General features: G+C 38.3%; 1 protein-coding gene across 3 annotated transcripts in view; it reads left to right on the forward strand.

The window, feature by feature from the left end:
* Positions 1-16,189, forward strand: part of PAPPA2 (pappalysin 2) — a 417,104-nt gene that overhangs the window by 28,673 nt on the left and 372,242 nt on the right. The gene's annotated exons all lie outside the window — the stretch shown is intronic.

Genomic DNA, 16,189 nt, shown 5'->3' on the forward strand with positions numbered 1-16,189 from the left:
CTCTTTTTTCCATTAATGATAAGCCTTTCTTCCATTGAGGTCCCAGGACCCCTCTGTTCTATCTTCTATCTTTCAAAGGATTTGATAAACTAGTTTATCCTGTGATGAATGCATTATCCCTTCCAGGGGAATTTAATAAAAATAAGAAGTGTCAATTCAAGTGAATGACTGACTTTTAATATTGGATCTTTAGTTCTCAGGCAGCCTGATAAGGGAAGTATTTTGGGGATAGGGCTGGCAGAACAGGAAAGGTATTTTCACTTTGCTGAAGCTCCACAACAAACATAGTTATCCTCTCTGCTTGCCTGTAAAACTATCCCAGGTTATATTTGTGTGATACAAATGTAGAATCATAAAACCAGGAAACCTATGTCTGTGTGGCATAATTTGATCCTAGGTTATATGTTGCTATGCATTTTCTTCCAAATATTTCATATGTGTTCATCTTCTCCCTCCAGGGATGCAGACTCCATTAGTTCATGCAGATTGCTCAGGAAGCATGTTTGTCTGAAATGACCAGAGTTCAAAGAAGCCAGTGCAGGAATCAGCTGGCTCATTCATGGCTCAGTTCTCCCTAGTGTGGACTTCCACTATGATGATAAAAGTTCAGAGGACCCAAGCCACTTGACTGTTTCTCCTGTGGTCACACCATAACTGTGGTAGGAGCCCACAGTCTAGCTCGACCTCAGGTTCTCAATGCCCCAAATAGGGCTTTGTTTTGGTTTTGTTACCATGCATCCTAGTCTGAAATATGGACTATCTAACCTATACAAGATGTCTGGTGACCATGTGGTGATTTCCTTAGCCTGAAACCTGATTTACACATGATCACAAGTGCTGGCTCTGCCTGTAACCTCACCAAGGGCTGGTTCTCTAACTGGCTTAGCTGCCCAAAGGAGAAAGAATGAATCTCTACTTCATAACCTTGTTAAAGACTGTAGCTCTTGAGAAGTCAAGATAACTTTGTTCTTTGATCAGACATTTATTACATGCTGACTAAGTGCCAGGAACTATGGAAAGGCTGGAGATTCAAATATACATGGGTCAGTCTCTGTCTTCAAGAGGCTGACAGTCTGGTGAGGGAGAACACAGAACTACGATATATTCTGGTGTATGTCATTAACTATCTGTGTGGATTAGATGCTATAGGAGTCCTGAAGTGGGAAAAATTAGTTTTGTTTGGAGAGGAGATGGGAGCTGTCTTCTTAGATGAGGTGTGACATCTGGGCTGAGCTTGAACATAAGCATGGAGTTAGAGGAGGGAAGAAGATATTTGCATGAGAAAAAACACAAAGTTATGAACATGTCTGACATGTTTGGAAAATGTAGAGGCTGAGTGTGGCCGCAGCATAGAATGAGCAGAGTAGGGGGAAAGATAAAAAATAAGTAAAAAATGTAGATAGGACCAGATTGTGAAAGGTGATCTTTGTCAAAGGAAGTTATTTAATTGATAAGATGTGTACATGAGAAAAATAAACACTGTTGCTATTTTATATGCGTGGTAAAGACAGACATCAAAAGAGAACGTATTTATCATTATTATTAGTTCCTTAAAAACACTAGTAGTGATTTGTTTTGCTTCTGTTAGCAATATTCTGTTTTGGAAAATGCAAGTATTTCTCATTTTTACTCACTGCACTTTAATCCTGGAGTTTCCGTTTGGTTTCATCTGATATTATTGAAGGAGGAAAATGTGATACAGAGACATGAAATGATTTAGCAAAGATCACATGAGGAAGTGGCAGAAATGAAATATCAGCTGAGGCCTTCCAATTCTATGCCCTGCACTTGTCAAACACAGCAGAACCCAGGCTCTTTTGTTCTGGGAAAGCTTGTGGTTTTGTGCCCACAGAATGCTCCTGAACACCAAGCATGGAATCCTGTGTCAAAATGCCAATGGGTCAAATGAATGAGATTGGAAACAGCAAGATGTGAGGATTTGTGAATGACAAACATCTCTACAACTCGAGGGCAGACTCAGTGGTGCTCACAGAGCATGGGCGCAGAGAGCCCAGTGCTGTAGGTCTCCCTTGCACAGCCATGAACAGATGGCTGAAGAGTTGGCTTAGGCATGGCCATTCTCCTTCTTTTCTCTGCTGTGCTGCCTCTTAGCTTAGGCAGGATTTCTGTCTCCTCAGTGGCACTTCAGTTTCTCCACAAAGAGTGAGAAAAATATTTTCTTGATATTTCCAGAATATATAACAATAGTTGTTTTGATGATGATGGTATTCTGAGACTCCAAAAAATTAAATAATTTGCCTCAAGTCATATAGTCAGTGGAAGAGCTAAATTTGGATCCCATTCTGTGTAACTCCAAGGTTTGTCATAACTATTATCCTTTTCTGCAGTATAAAGGTGCTTCCAGGTCAGAATTTCCTTTGTTTCTAAGCCCAACTGATTTGGGGCTCTGCCCACACACTGCGTAGCATCAGTAGCTCCTTAGAAGAGTGTGAGTGTGGTGGTGGTGGTGGTGGTGGTGGTGGTGGTGAGACTGCGGCTACTTTTTCATGTTGGAGAGATGTACAGATTTGAAAGTCAGCTAGCTCAGACGTTTCTCAATTATAATCATAAAATAATCATAAAGTAAGCATAACTATACCTTACATATGGTTTGAGCTTAATGGTTTCCAAAGCATTTTATTTGCATAATCTAATTTATTACTCTTAGCTTGGTGGATAGAGTGCGTATTATCATTAGGGGAACTGAAGAACAGGTTGAAGGTTGAGTAGAAAGTTAGCAGAACTGAATAGATTTGAAATATTTTTAATTACAACCCACAATAGCAAATATATTTTCTGTTGTGATTCAGGATAATACCCTCTAGTGTGATCTATTTTATCCCATTCTATTTATTCCAGTAAAGAATGTTGGTCACAATCCAATACATTGATTATATAATATGCTAACCAATTATGACTTTCAGTTTGAAAAACACTGGATAAGGAAATCTATTAAAGTTTCTCCTACTGCAATGTGTTGCGATTCCATGAGTGGAGTGTGGAATCATGAATTGTTCATGCCATATGAAAACAAGTTTGAACCTTGAAGTAGAGTGAGGGCAGTGATTTCTTACTCTTTCCTAATCTGCACTCCTGAATCTGATTTTCAGGGGCAACCACTTTCCACCCCTGATATTTGCCTCCCTATTTCTAAGTAATGCTCTTACTTAGACTGTTAGTTTTTAATATGTCAGTTTCAAACATCAGCTAATGAGTTTTTGTATGGCAACCTCCACTCATTAAAATGTTGAATTGACAGATGTCAAGATGGTAGCTCTGTTGCTCCTGAAGCTATTGAGGAACATGGCTTATGTGTGCTGGATTTGTGAATACCAATCTCCTGAACAAAACAGACCTCACCCCCAGTCACAGGCAATGCTGCCTCCCTTCTCAGGAGCAAAATCAATAGCATGAGAGCAGAGAAGAATACATATTCTTTGCAGGCAGGAAGATATCACAAAGAGCGTAAGAAGAGGAAAGGGCTGGATTAGATGTGTTCTATTCTCCCAAATTTACCATCCACAAAACCCAGTCTTCCTCTGGAGAGGAGAAAGTGAGAAGTGACAAGTGGCTCAGAAGGCTCTGCTAGGTTATGTCATCCACAAGGAAACTCATTGCATGGGAGACACACTTGGTCATGCATCCATCTAAGTTCTAAATAAACAGTTCAGGAGAAAATCCTACATCTCTGGACTCAAAGCAGGAAATAGGACTTTGAATAACTGGTTAAAGGAACCAGAAACATCTTAGTTAGAGAATTTTTTTGGATGATTGGCCTGGCTCAATATTGCTATTTAATTGTGTTTTACCACTCAAAATCTTATTACCAGATGCTCAGGTCTGGGAAACCCAATTCTTAACATCATTGCATAAAATTAAATTAAATTTCCAAAACCACATAAATATTAAGACAAAGCTATGGGTATGTCTGAACATAAATTTGACTGAAACTTAGACCGAATACTCTAAGAATACTAGGCTTCTAAATGTCATTACATAATTCACCGATCATCTAAGGTGGGGAGTGAAGTCTGTTCAGCACTACCAGCTGACTTTGGTATTGTTGTTAAGGCCCAGCCTAGAAATGAAATCTACAGCAGACAATGAATTAGGGCTATGTGTTAGGCTTTTATCTGAAGCCACAGACCAAATCTTGGAATCATTCTTAAAGGTCTGACTGCAATGGGAGGCCACACACAACACATAGGCATAATAGCATTAGGGCCTTCCAAGTTAAGCTTGAGAAGTTTAGTCATTTAATTATATGGCCTGTGCAGAAGATGAGATTGCCAACAGAACAGTATTCTGTTGCATTTTCCTGACCCTTGAGGATTACATTTGCAACCTGCACCAGCAAAACTTTTGGCATTTAATTCTATTAAAATCAAAGAGCCAAATTTCTGCCTCCTGTTACATGAGCACAGTTCTTACTGACGTCAATGCAAGCTGTGCATGCATAACTGAGGGCAGATTTTGGCCTGGGCTATAGACATGTGAGAGCTGGCACACCATACTCACATCAGAACTCTGTCCCACCCGGCCTTCTGATAACATGGCCTCCTCATTCGTCACTCTCTCTGCACACACTGGGAGCTGGGCCTTAACCCAAAACACAAATTAGAAGCATCATCTAATACAGAAATCTAAGCCAGATGCAAATTTAATGTAGATGTGGCACAAGCAACCTGAGTGGGGAACCATCTAACTGTAAATTTCAGCAACAGATTGTGGGTCACCTCCCCTTGAAGCCAACTCAGTGTCATTTCTAATTTATGCATTTAATTAGGTAGGTGAAGGAGGCTTGCACCCACTTCCACCTTACTCTTTGATTTTTACACTTGAGAATGCACTGCCTACACTAAAGTCAGACCCCTGCTGCTGGCTTGGAAAATGCTAAAAATATTACTGTGCCTGGTACAGGGCCTGGGTCAGAAGATACAGCCCAGTGAATACTTATTGGATGAATGGATTTTTGTAAGGCAACAGATGATGATAATAATAGTTCACAGTACACATTGCTAACTGTATGTCAGGTGCTGCCTCATATATATTACTTAATCCTTATCGCACCCTAGGTGTAGGTACACATCAAGTAGGTTTACTCTTTTATAAATCAGGAAACTATTAAGAAGTTAAGAAACTTAACAGCTACCTGTAACCCCAGCACTTTGGGAGGCCGAGGCAGGTGAATCACCTAAAGTCAGAAGCTCGAGACCAGACTGACCAACACTGAGAAACCCCGTTTCTACTGAAAATACAAAATTAGATGGGCATGGTGGCGCATGCCTCTAATCCCAGCTACTCAGGAGGCTGAGGCAGGAGAATTGCTTGAATCCGGGAGGTGGAGGTTGCAGTGAGCCAAGATCGCGCCACTGTACTCCAGCCTGGCAACAAGAGTGAAACTCTGTCTCAAGAAAGAAAGAAAAAAGAAACTTAACAGTTAGTAAGTAGTGACTGGGATGTGCATGCAGGCAGTCTTACTCTAGAGGTCAGATTATTATTCACTCTGCTGAAGTGCCTCTCAGTTAAAATATAGGTATTTTTTATTACTAATTAGTTATTAGTCAAATAATATTTATTGACAGCTGGGCAATCCCACTGAGAAAGACAGAAATATCTTACCAGTTAGAAAAAAAATAAATTTTGGTGTGAATTTCTTTTTTTCATTAGAGATGGGTGGTGCGATCATAGCTCACTGCAGCCTCAAACTCCTGGGCTCTAGCGATCCGCTCCATCTTCCTGAGTGGATGGAACTGTAGGCATGAGCTATTATGCCTGGCTCTGCAGTGAATTTGTAGAACAAATTTTACATATATCACATTTAAACAGATTTTAAGGTTACACTGATTATTCAACTAATGTTTCTGCAGTCACTGTTTTATTTATAAATTAAATATATTCAGGCTATGACAATGTTAGGAGGATTATTACAACTGTTTTTAGTAATGGTAAAAGAAAAGGTAGTGGCCATTTTTTTCTTTATGGGAGCATGTCAGAAGCTGTAATTGAGTTTAATAAATATATATGACTTGATATATAAATATTCACTTTTACATAGAGGTTTGAGGGGCACAGCTACAGCCAGAAGATGAAACCTTTGTCCTTGCCCAAAATTCTACAGGCTAAAATGGGAAGAGAACGGTCTTGGTCTCAGAAGTTACCTGTTCCGTGTGGAGGAGTTTTTGAGCTTTGGTTTGGTTTTTGTATTGCCGAGTGTTCCTTTACGAGGCCTGTGGCTCAGCAACAGGCCTGTTTCTCATTTTGGGCACCTCGTTGTCTTTGGTGTCAGTTGGAAGTTCCTTAGTTTGTCCTCCTACACTGTGAACCCAGATTTCCTCTTTAGCTTATTGCTCATGAAGTCATCTCAGAGATGTCCCTCGTCATAGTGGGCGAATGATGTGCCACAGGAATCTAGGAAGAGGTCGAATTTGACTGCTTCACATGAAATGGGGAAGTCAAGAAAGGGAGCCTAAGAAGAAAGGAGAGTAGGGGATATTATTTTAGCAATTTTGAATTTGAGATTATGGTAACTCATTCAAGTTGTCTGGGGAGTGAGGCATGGGGCTTGTCCACGGTCACATTACTCAAGAGTAACATGAGTGAGGACATGAATCCAGGACACTTAACCATCAAAACCTTTATATACTAAACATCCCAAAGCATGGCATAGGGCCAGAAACACCCCCTCAACCTTTTTTTTTTTAACTAGACAGAAAGAGATTTGGACTTATGTCCATTACAGTCCTATCCCATTGCCAGGACATGTGACACATATATGTTCCATGTGGTCTTTCCTGTACTTAGAAATATTGTATTGCTTTGGCTTTCATTATGTATGACCTCTTTCACTAATGTGTCTAAGTCCCAGTTAGATTATATAAAGTCTTCACGTGTTCTCTTCTACTTCTTTAGAATCTCTCTCAGAGAACATTTTCTGATCTCATTTAAAAATTTCAGAGTCAATCTGTAGAACTTCATTTCGGGCTTTTATGACCACCTAATGCAGAATTCATCTCCACAGTGTTCCTTACTGATGGGCAGCAGCTTCTCCATACATGTTTCTGGGGACAGCATATTTACTACCTCACAAGGCATCTACTACATCATTACTGAAGACTTCTAATTATTAAAATATAAATAAATTATAAAGATGAAAAACTTGTCTCTTAAGAACTTTGAGTCACTAGTTCTACCTCTTGGAGTAGGGATTTCAATCTGGAGCACCCAGTGGGATCTTTTTCAAAACTGTATGTTGCTTGACCCACAAAGTGTTTTTTAAAATAATGAGCCAACATTGAAGAAATTGAGAGAGTTCACATAAAAATACAGTGGCTCTTTTTGGAAAAGTAAGGTCTTGCAATGTTACACCCACATTTCCACAGGGCAACAATTAACTGGACCTGAGTGGGGGTTGCCTCCTTTAGATGAAAAACAAGTTCTCCAGGTCTCAACAGCCCTCCACTGCCTAGATATTTGCACATCCGGGAGCTAATACTTGCCATTCATTATCATGCATGTACTATCATTTTTTTCAACATCTGGTTAGCTTCACTCCCTTATGTTACCTTTCTGAATCCTATAGGCAATTATTTACATTTCTGAGCCCTAGAATTGGGCAGCACTGACTAAATATGCATCTTTCCCTACAGAAAAGATTGTTCAAATAATTGAAGTCCATTGTGTCTTTAGTCCTTCTTTTTGTAAGGTAATAAGTTTCAGTTCCTTCTAGTGCCATCACTCCTCTGCACATCCCTTTAATTGTCTAGGCCTCTTTTAAAACATAGTACTCAGAATTGAACACAGTGGTGGAGAGTTGGAATCACAGACTCCCATTATTCTTTTCAACTCAAAAGTTACTTATTTTTTTTTTCAGAGTCTGATAAACCTTATATGTTGAGTAGATAGGGTGGATATTTTCTGTTTTATCTGCACAGTGTCTTTTTCCTCGGGGCATAGCACTCTCCTCTTCTCTGGGACCTACTCCTCTCCAAGTCCTACTCTGGGAATTGCTAACTGCTTGTGAGACCCTCTCTCCTTAGCCACAGAGATTCATCCCAGCATAGGCACCTATCACAAACCTAAACAATCAGATTTTCTTTTCTGGGATTTTTCTAACCAGAGCTTATAATTTTGGTTTCTGAGATGGTGAGGATAGAAATATGAAGATGGCCAGGAACGGTGGCTCACGTCTGTAATCCCAGCACTTTGGGTGGCCACGGCGGGTGGACTGCTTGAGGTCAGGAGTTCAAGACCAGCCTGACCAATATGGTGAAACCTAGTCTCTACTAAAAATACAAAAAAAAAATTAGCCAGGCATAGTGGCAGGTGCCTGTAGCCCCAGCTACTCCAGAGGCTGAGGCAGGAGAATCACCTGAACCCAGGAGGTGGAGGTTGTAGTGAGCCGAGATCGCACCGTTGCACTCCAGCCTGGGTGACAGAGTGAGATTCCATCTCAAAAAAAAAAGAGGAAAAGCAGAAGAAGAAAAAGAAGAAGAAGAAGAAGGAGGAGGAGGAGGAAGAGGAGGAGGAGGAGGAAAAGGAGGAAGAAGAAGAAGAAATCTGAAGCTACAGGTGGCTGGCCTCCATGCTTTTTGGAAATGCTGGTCAGAAGTGGCACAAGGAAAAATACCAGGTAGCATCGTTGAAACCTCTGGAGCCACTCACACCTAAGACTGTCCTTTCCACATTTTGCTTATTTCAGCCAGTGGATTACTTTCCCTTGTTTTTCTTCCTCCCTCTTTTTTTCTCTCCCTTCATTCTTATTTGTTTTTAATTTTTTTCTAATATTAATTTACATTGCTTTTCTCTAACTGGCAACTAAGTGAGAAAATCCTACCTAGCGTATCGGGTGACTCAGGGTGATATGACTGCAGGAGAAGAGCACATAGTTACCTGGCTGAATGAGAAACTCTTCCGTTACTAGAATGGGTCATGAATTTTCTATGATTTCTAGTCTATATCAATTAGTTCAGGAACATGTATTTTTGGGAAACAATTATTTAATAACGTGATTTCAACCATGTCTTCTTAAATTCTCATATCCAAGGACTAGTAAATTAACCATAAATAATGGTTCAATTTAACTGACTAGAATTTTGGGCTATGTGGAAGTCATGCCATGGTCTCAGAGTAGATAATAATTGCCTGAATCTTTGCATATTCCGAATTCTGCCTCAAAGTTATTCCAAAGACCTATAAAAGTCTGCCAGGCAGTTCACACACATTTTAGGCAAGCGGTTTTTAGCTTATCCTTGGGCCTGGAGACATATATTTAAATGATCTTAGTGAAGAAAAGGATGTGACTGCTTTGGATGCTCTGATCTCTACTTCTGTGGAGTGTATTTGTGATCTCCTGAGTTTGACTTCTAGCCCAGATCTGGTTTCCAGCTGGGGAGGGGAGATCATGGTGAACCACTGGCTCTGCCAGCTTTCCTTCATACTGCTTCCCTCTCCTATACACAGAAAATGATTCTGAGGCCAGAAAAACCATTGCAAGGAGAATTTGCCTAAGGGTTGGTCTTATCACAGTCTATCATACTTTCTGGACAAGTTGGCCAACCCATGATTTAATTTACTGTGTGGAAAACAACCTTTTGGCGTTGTGAGTAGGTTACTGTCCCTGTCTTAGCTTGTGTTAACTGAACAAATGCTTGCAACATTTTCCTGACTCTGAGTCGTGATGTGTCCCTCTGTGTGTATATATGTATTAGGAGGTCATCGTGTTCTTTCAATAATAAATGAGAACAGCCTGCTCTTGGTTTGGAATGTTTACACCCTTTTGCAATTTAATTAGAAATAAGGATTTTAAGATAAATGAGTGTGTGGGTTTACATGGATAATTGTACTCAAGTCAAAGGAGAGGTGACATTTGTGAAAATTTTCACATTTAGAAATATGTATAAGTACATAAAAAGTTGTGAGGTTTTGTTTACCCGGTAAAAATAAGATAACTTTCTAGATATTTTCTTTCTTTTCCCACACCTCTGAAATTGGAATATTTTCCTATTTACTTTTTCAGTTCCATGTATTTTATTTCAAAAATAAGAAAAACAATGAGTTTATAGGACAAACCAAATTAAACACAGTATATTATTTTGTTCTTAAGCAAAAGGAAAAATGACTTTAGATATGGAAAGTCACCAGAAGAAAAAACACTTCAATTTCCTAATATATGATATTTCTAAAAGCTTTTTTCACTATAATTGAATTTTAAAAGAAAAGTTAGACCTCTAAATATGTGTATATATTTGTATATACATAAATTTATATATATATAATTTATTTTATATATTTATACATATATAAAACTAGTTAACTTAGTTCACATCCTATTTATGAACTCTTTACTGTTTGTAATAGCACTTGCAATTTAGGCCTGTTTATCTCAAATCTGTTTTGAACAGCAACATGAATTCAGAAAATTTCTAGGTAAGATTAGAGGTACATTCTGCAGTAATGCAATAAGTCAAATATAACCAGTTCCTACTGGAATTAACCTTTGATAATGATTCAATAACAATTTCCCCTAACCTATGTATGTGATAACATAAATCTAAACCATAGTTACTGTTGACGTCATGGCTGACATGTCATTGAAAAATCATCCGGAGGCAGCTTATTTAAAATATTGACTAATATGTGCTTTACTTTGCTAATAGCCTTAGCAAATTGGTTTTCGTTTATAGTATATTAGTACCCGGAAGGCTGCTAGGTTAGCATTAACTGCATACTGTCAACCTTACTAGTTTCCAAATGTTAACCATAAAATATGTTTTATTTTATAATATATATCGGCATATATATTAATAAGTATATATAATAAATAGAATATACTAATATTTATAATATAATTATATGATATAGACATATATCATAAAATTATATGAAAGAAAAAGAAACCCAGTGGAAAGACTGACTCCAAGAGTTAAAAGCACAGAAGTAGCAGCACCAAAGCAAATTCCCAGAGGTAATGGAAAAGCTTTTTCTAACAGCTTTGTTATCTCTTAAAAGTTAATGGCTTCTAATAAATATTTTCCTATTTTTTAGTTATCACGTTTAACAATTAGTCTCTATTATTTTGAATGGTAATTACAAAGAAACAAGAAATGACAGGTCTTTGCCAGAAAATCTATTATTACTACAAAATTGATCTAGGTAAAGTTGTCCTGTCCCTCTTTGTCCCCATTTCCATCCCTCAGGCCACTTTTCTGCAAACCCCAAATTTGCATCCTCACTTCTGTCCAAACTGATGAAACATTTTAAAAAACTACAGAAACTTAAAATGGGAGCAAACAGGCTAGTAATGTACTACTGCCCCCTTGGCACTTGTAAGACCTTTTCTCTCTTGCTAATGTAATTTTCCAGTAAGAAATGGTGAAGCCTTTCTCAAGGTTATGTCAGTATAAATGGTTGTAGAAGAGCCCAGAGACTCCATTTTATTCTTTGCAATAGTCAAAGAAGAGTGATTGCTTCCTTGACTTTGTGGCCTTGACCATTCCTTAAGTGACTGAGTAAAAAACAACAACATGTCTCTAGAGGAGAGCTTTCTAATGGTTTTCCTGTGGTCCATCGCCCCTGGGATGCTTCCATCACAGCAAGTCACCATGGTGATGCCACAGTTCAAGCCTCCCTCTGAACCTTTTGCAATAGTGACACCAATATCTCATTTATAAAATTAATGCACTGTGGTTCAGTGGCATAGTTGCTAAGAAAAGACAATTTTTTATGGAATACATGAGTGAAGAAACAATGAACATAAACTAACACAAACAATAACTTCTTATGTAAGTTTTCTATTAAGCCTGGAATAGCTCTTAAGAAATAAGCAGGATTGACACTTCCCATTTAATGTAGGAATGACCTACTAAGCAATGAACAAATCTTGCAAGTTTTATCATTTACTATTCTCCAGACATCTGATTCAAGACTTGATAGCTGTCTGCACCACCCTTGCAGAATCTAACGAACAATTTGTTTGAAAGCATTGAAACAAGGTGGCAAGGCCCCAAACAAGGTTTTTTGTCCATATATCTTTAAACTTAAACGATATTAGTGAAGTCTATGTTTGTCATTTGGGTGTAGTATAAGTAGCTATAGCATAGCTGTGAAGATAGGGATTGAGTTACTTGTATTCTCAGCATTTCTGATGTACTTATTCTATCTAGAACTTCCTTCATTGGAAATGGCTAATGCAATTGATATGATCAATTTTTAATCAGCTTTTCTTAGAAAAATATTTATTTTGTTTGGTTATACCAAATAAGCTTGTATGTATTATTCTTAATAGTATCCTTACCTGTGTCTTGCTCCACCCTCGATGAACAACTAGATACTGCATCTGGTCAAACTTTCAAGTAAACAACTAGGTATGTTTCAGGTGGTGGGGCTAGATATTAGGACAACAGTGCTATCTCTCCATATGAAAGGCAAGTAAGTGCTATGGAAGGTGTGCATGGCAAGACTAAGTTATTTTTCTTTCAAACAACTTACTTCACATCTAATTGAAACATGACCTATTATTGGATCTTCCAAGTTACTTGTGTGTCTTGACTATCAAGAGGACTTCCAACATTTAATTCCTGTGAAGCAAAGGGGTACAACCTGATTAGGTGCCTGTAGGGTCCATGTCGTAGGTTTTTCTTCCAGTCAATAAAACCGGTTCATGTCCTGAGTATGATGCACCCAGTAATCTATATAGTTAAACACTGGGGAATAAACATTGTATTAGTTTACTATTGCTGCTGAAATAAATTGCTGCATATTTCGTGGCTTAAAATGACACAAATTTATTACCTTGTAATTCTGCAGGTTAGAAGTTTGAGGTAGGTCTCACTTTTACGCTGGGTCAAAGTAAAGGTGTCAGAGGGCTATGTTCTTTCTAGAGACTTTAGGAGAGAATCAATTTCTTGCCTATTCCACCATCTAGACAGTGTTGACATCCCTTGGCTTGTGAACCTCATCCATCATCAAAGCCCATGGTGACTGGCTGAATCTTTCTTATATTTCATCACTCTGACAGTGATGAAGATGAGGTATCTTCTGCCACTCACTTCCAATTTAGAGAACCCTTTGATTACATTGAACTCATGTGGATAATCCAGGATAGCTTCCCTATTTTAAGATCAATTGATCAGTAATCTTAATCCCATTTACAATCTTAATTCTCATGTAGCATAATTTCTTTCCATAATTTGCCATGTAGCACAACATATTTACAAATTTCAGTGATTAGGAAGTAGACATCTTTGGGTGGCCATTCTTCTGTCTCCCACATTAACGCAGAAGAATTCTGAGAGATGGTTAATTAGAATCATAAAAAATTTAAAACATAGCCATAGAGGTAGTTGTGAAATTTCCTGATTCTCACAATAAAACTCAGAACTTCTTAGCTAATATGTTCATTATTCCAGTGTGGCATTGACCTTGTTCTTGTGCCACAGCTCTAATATTGTGAAGTGAATTCTGGAGAAAGTAGTGTCTGTTCTGTGTAAGGGTTAGGCAGAGGATTGGCTCTTGCCATTCTGGAAAGTCAAGTTCCATGCTCAGAAGACAGATATTGCAGAATGCCTTCTCAGATTAGGACTAGTTCATCAGTGGCAATTTTTGCAGGAGAAAAACATAACAGGAAACAAGTAGTACAAATAAGCATTAAGCTCTGTTTTATTTCTTTGATAAGAGTATCATGAAATAAACATCTCTACAGAAGTGGGATGAAAAAACTCAGCATCAATGTCAGGACCTAAGGAAGTCACTTGAAAGTTTTATTTCATGTATATTTTTTAATAAGGTTAATCTCTGGAAATTATGAAGAACTTCCTGAAGTTCATCTTGGTTATGGTCTTTCTGTGGTATGGTTCCATATCTTTACCCTCTATGACATACTGTAACACTGCTGGGGAAATTGACCAATATCAAATTCTTCTGTGTACACTAAGCAACAATTTTTTTTTTTTTTTGAGATGGAGTCTCGCTCAGTCACCCAGGCTGGAGTGCAGTGGTGTGATCTCGGCTCACTGCAAGCTCCGCCTCCCGGGTTCACGCCATTCTCCTGCCTCAGCCTCCCGAGTAGCTGGGACTACAGGCGCCGCCGCCACCCCCGGCTAATTTTTTGCATTTTTAGTAAAGACGGGGTTTCACCGTGTTAGCCAGGATGGTCTTGATCTCCTGAACTCGTGATCTGTCTGCCTCAGCCTCCCAAAGTGCTGGGATTACAGGTGTGAGCCACCAAGCCCGACCGAAGCGCAATTTTTAAAAAGTCATCAGGAAAAAAAATAAATAGCCTTGAAAAAATTTAAGCAGTACAAAAGGATGTATAATATGAATATTTCTCTGAATTTACACTCCTATATTCTGTTTCAGAGAAACATTTTCCTGCATATTATTTCAGAAGTATCGATTTTTTGTGCATTCTTTTAGAATATTTCTATGCTATACATGCAGATATATAAATATATTCTGTTCTTAACACAAATGAAAGTATGCTGTGTACACTATTATGTTATCTTCCTTTTGTTCACTTAATATATTTTTGTGGTCTCCACATATCAGTAGATACAGATCACTTTTTAGTCTTGCTAATGGCTGTGGTAGTCATTTAAGCAGAGACTGTTCAGGATGGAGTCCACATTCAAACGCTTAGCTGCATTCCCTGATGCTGTGTAGTTTTTTCTATAGGAACTAATCCAAGACAGAAGATCAGTTGCTGTTAATATTCACAAAATATTGTTTTCTTATAGTTCCCCTGTCTTTGGAAAGACTTTGTATTTTTGGCTTGTTAAAGTAATGGATGGCAATGTGACCTGCTTAGACCAATGCAATGTGTGATTTTCAAGGCAAAGGTTGCAAGGGCCAACTCATGGTTTTCCATATCTCTTTTCCTCTACCATAAAACTGTTTATGTCCCAGATGGGTACTACTCCTTCAGACAGATAATGAAATGAAGATAATATGGAACAGAGCTATAATCCACCCATAATGGATAGGCAGCATAAGTGAGAATAAAATGTAGTTATCTTAGGTAACTGCTCTTGGAAGTTTACTTGTAACCACAGAATGATCTAGCCCATCGTATCTAATAGAGGGAGTTACCTAAGGAACAGTAAAAGAGTGTGAAAATGCTTTAAAAAATAGTTCTTCCTGTTGTGAAATGACTTTCTAGTGGCCTTGTCTTTCCTAATTCCTTCCTCCCCAGTTCATTAAATAAAATGACCAAAAGAAACCCATTAATAAATAACACAACACAATACTCATTGACATCTGTAGCATTTTCATTCTATTTAATCAAGTCCTTCAACCCTTCCAAGGCTATTTTGTTCTCAGATCAAAATAATCAATGCGTTTGTGCTTTAAAAGCAAACAAAAGCACATTCGGAGTCAATGTCTGCTTGTGGTCCTCATGGAGTTATTGGGTCCAGATTTCCTCTCCCATTATAAACAACTAAAACAACTGAGCAAAGTACATGAGACAACTGTTTTTTGGAGTTTGGAAAACAGGCAGCACAGGACTATGATTCTTGAAAGTAGAGAAACACGTGAAGTGAGCCATAGATGCCCAACTTTTGCCTGGAGACACTTTCCACTTCTGGTTCAAAGAAGGATTCTCAAACCAAGTAGTGCAGAATTGCTGAGTTGCAGAGATAGAGATTGGAGTTCACACAATTAGAAAAAATTAGATTGGAGGTTACACAATTAGAAAAAGCTATTCTAAAATTCATATGGAACAACAACAACAAAAAGCCTGAATAGCCTTTTACAGGGACAGAGTGAGAATCAGGCTCAAACAAACAAACAAACAAAAAAACACTGAGGTGACTTCAGTTTTCAAGATAGAGTATTGGAAAGGAGGGAGTTGCACAGGAAATGAGGTTCAAAAATATCATAGGGATTCTCTTGAGTCTGTTGTTGAATACTTAAACATACAAGTTTGTATGTGCAAATGAATAAATCCTACAAGACCAGTAAAAAATGATAAACTAAAGGATTCCTAGCGCTCACAAAGGGCCAGAAGATAGTCAGATTTTAAGCAGTTAGACTGGAGAATTCTTATTAAGAACTTGGGACATCTTAGGTTAATTTGTGTATATAGTGAAAGATAAGGGCCCAATTTCATTCTTCTGTGTGTGGCTAGCCAGTTATCCCAGCACCATTTATTGAATAAGGAGTCCCTTCTCCATTGCTTGTTTTGGTCAGC

This window comes from Colobus angolensis, unplaced genomic scaffold, assembly GCF_000951035.1.
Source record: "Colobus angolensis palliatus isolate OR3802 unplaced genomic scaffold, Cang.pa_1.0 Scaffold59, whole genome shotgun sequence".
In the NCBI taxonomy this organism is placed as follows: Eukaryota; Metazoa; Chordata; class Mammalia; order Primates; family Cercopithecidae; genus Colobus; species Colobus angolensis.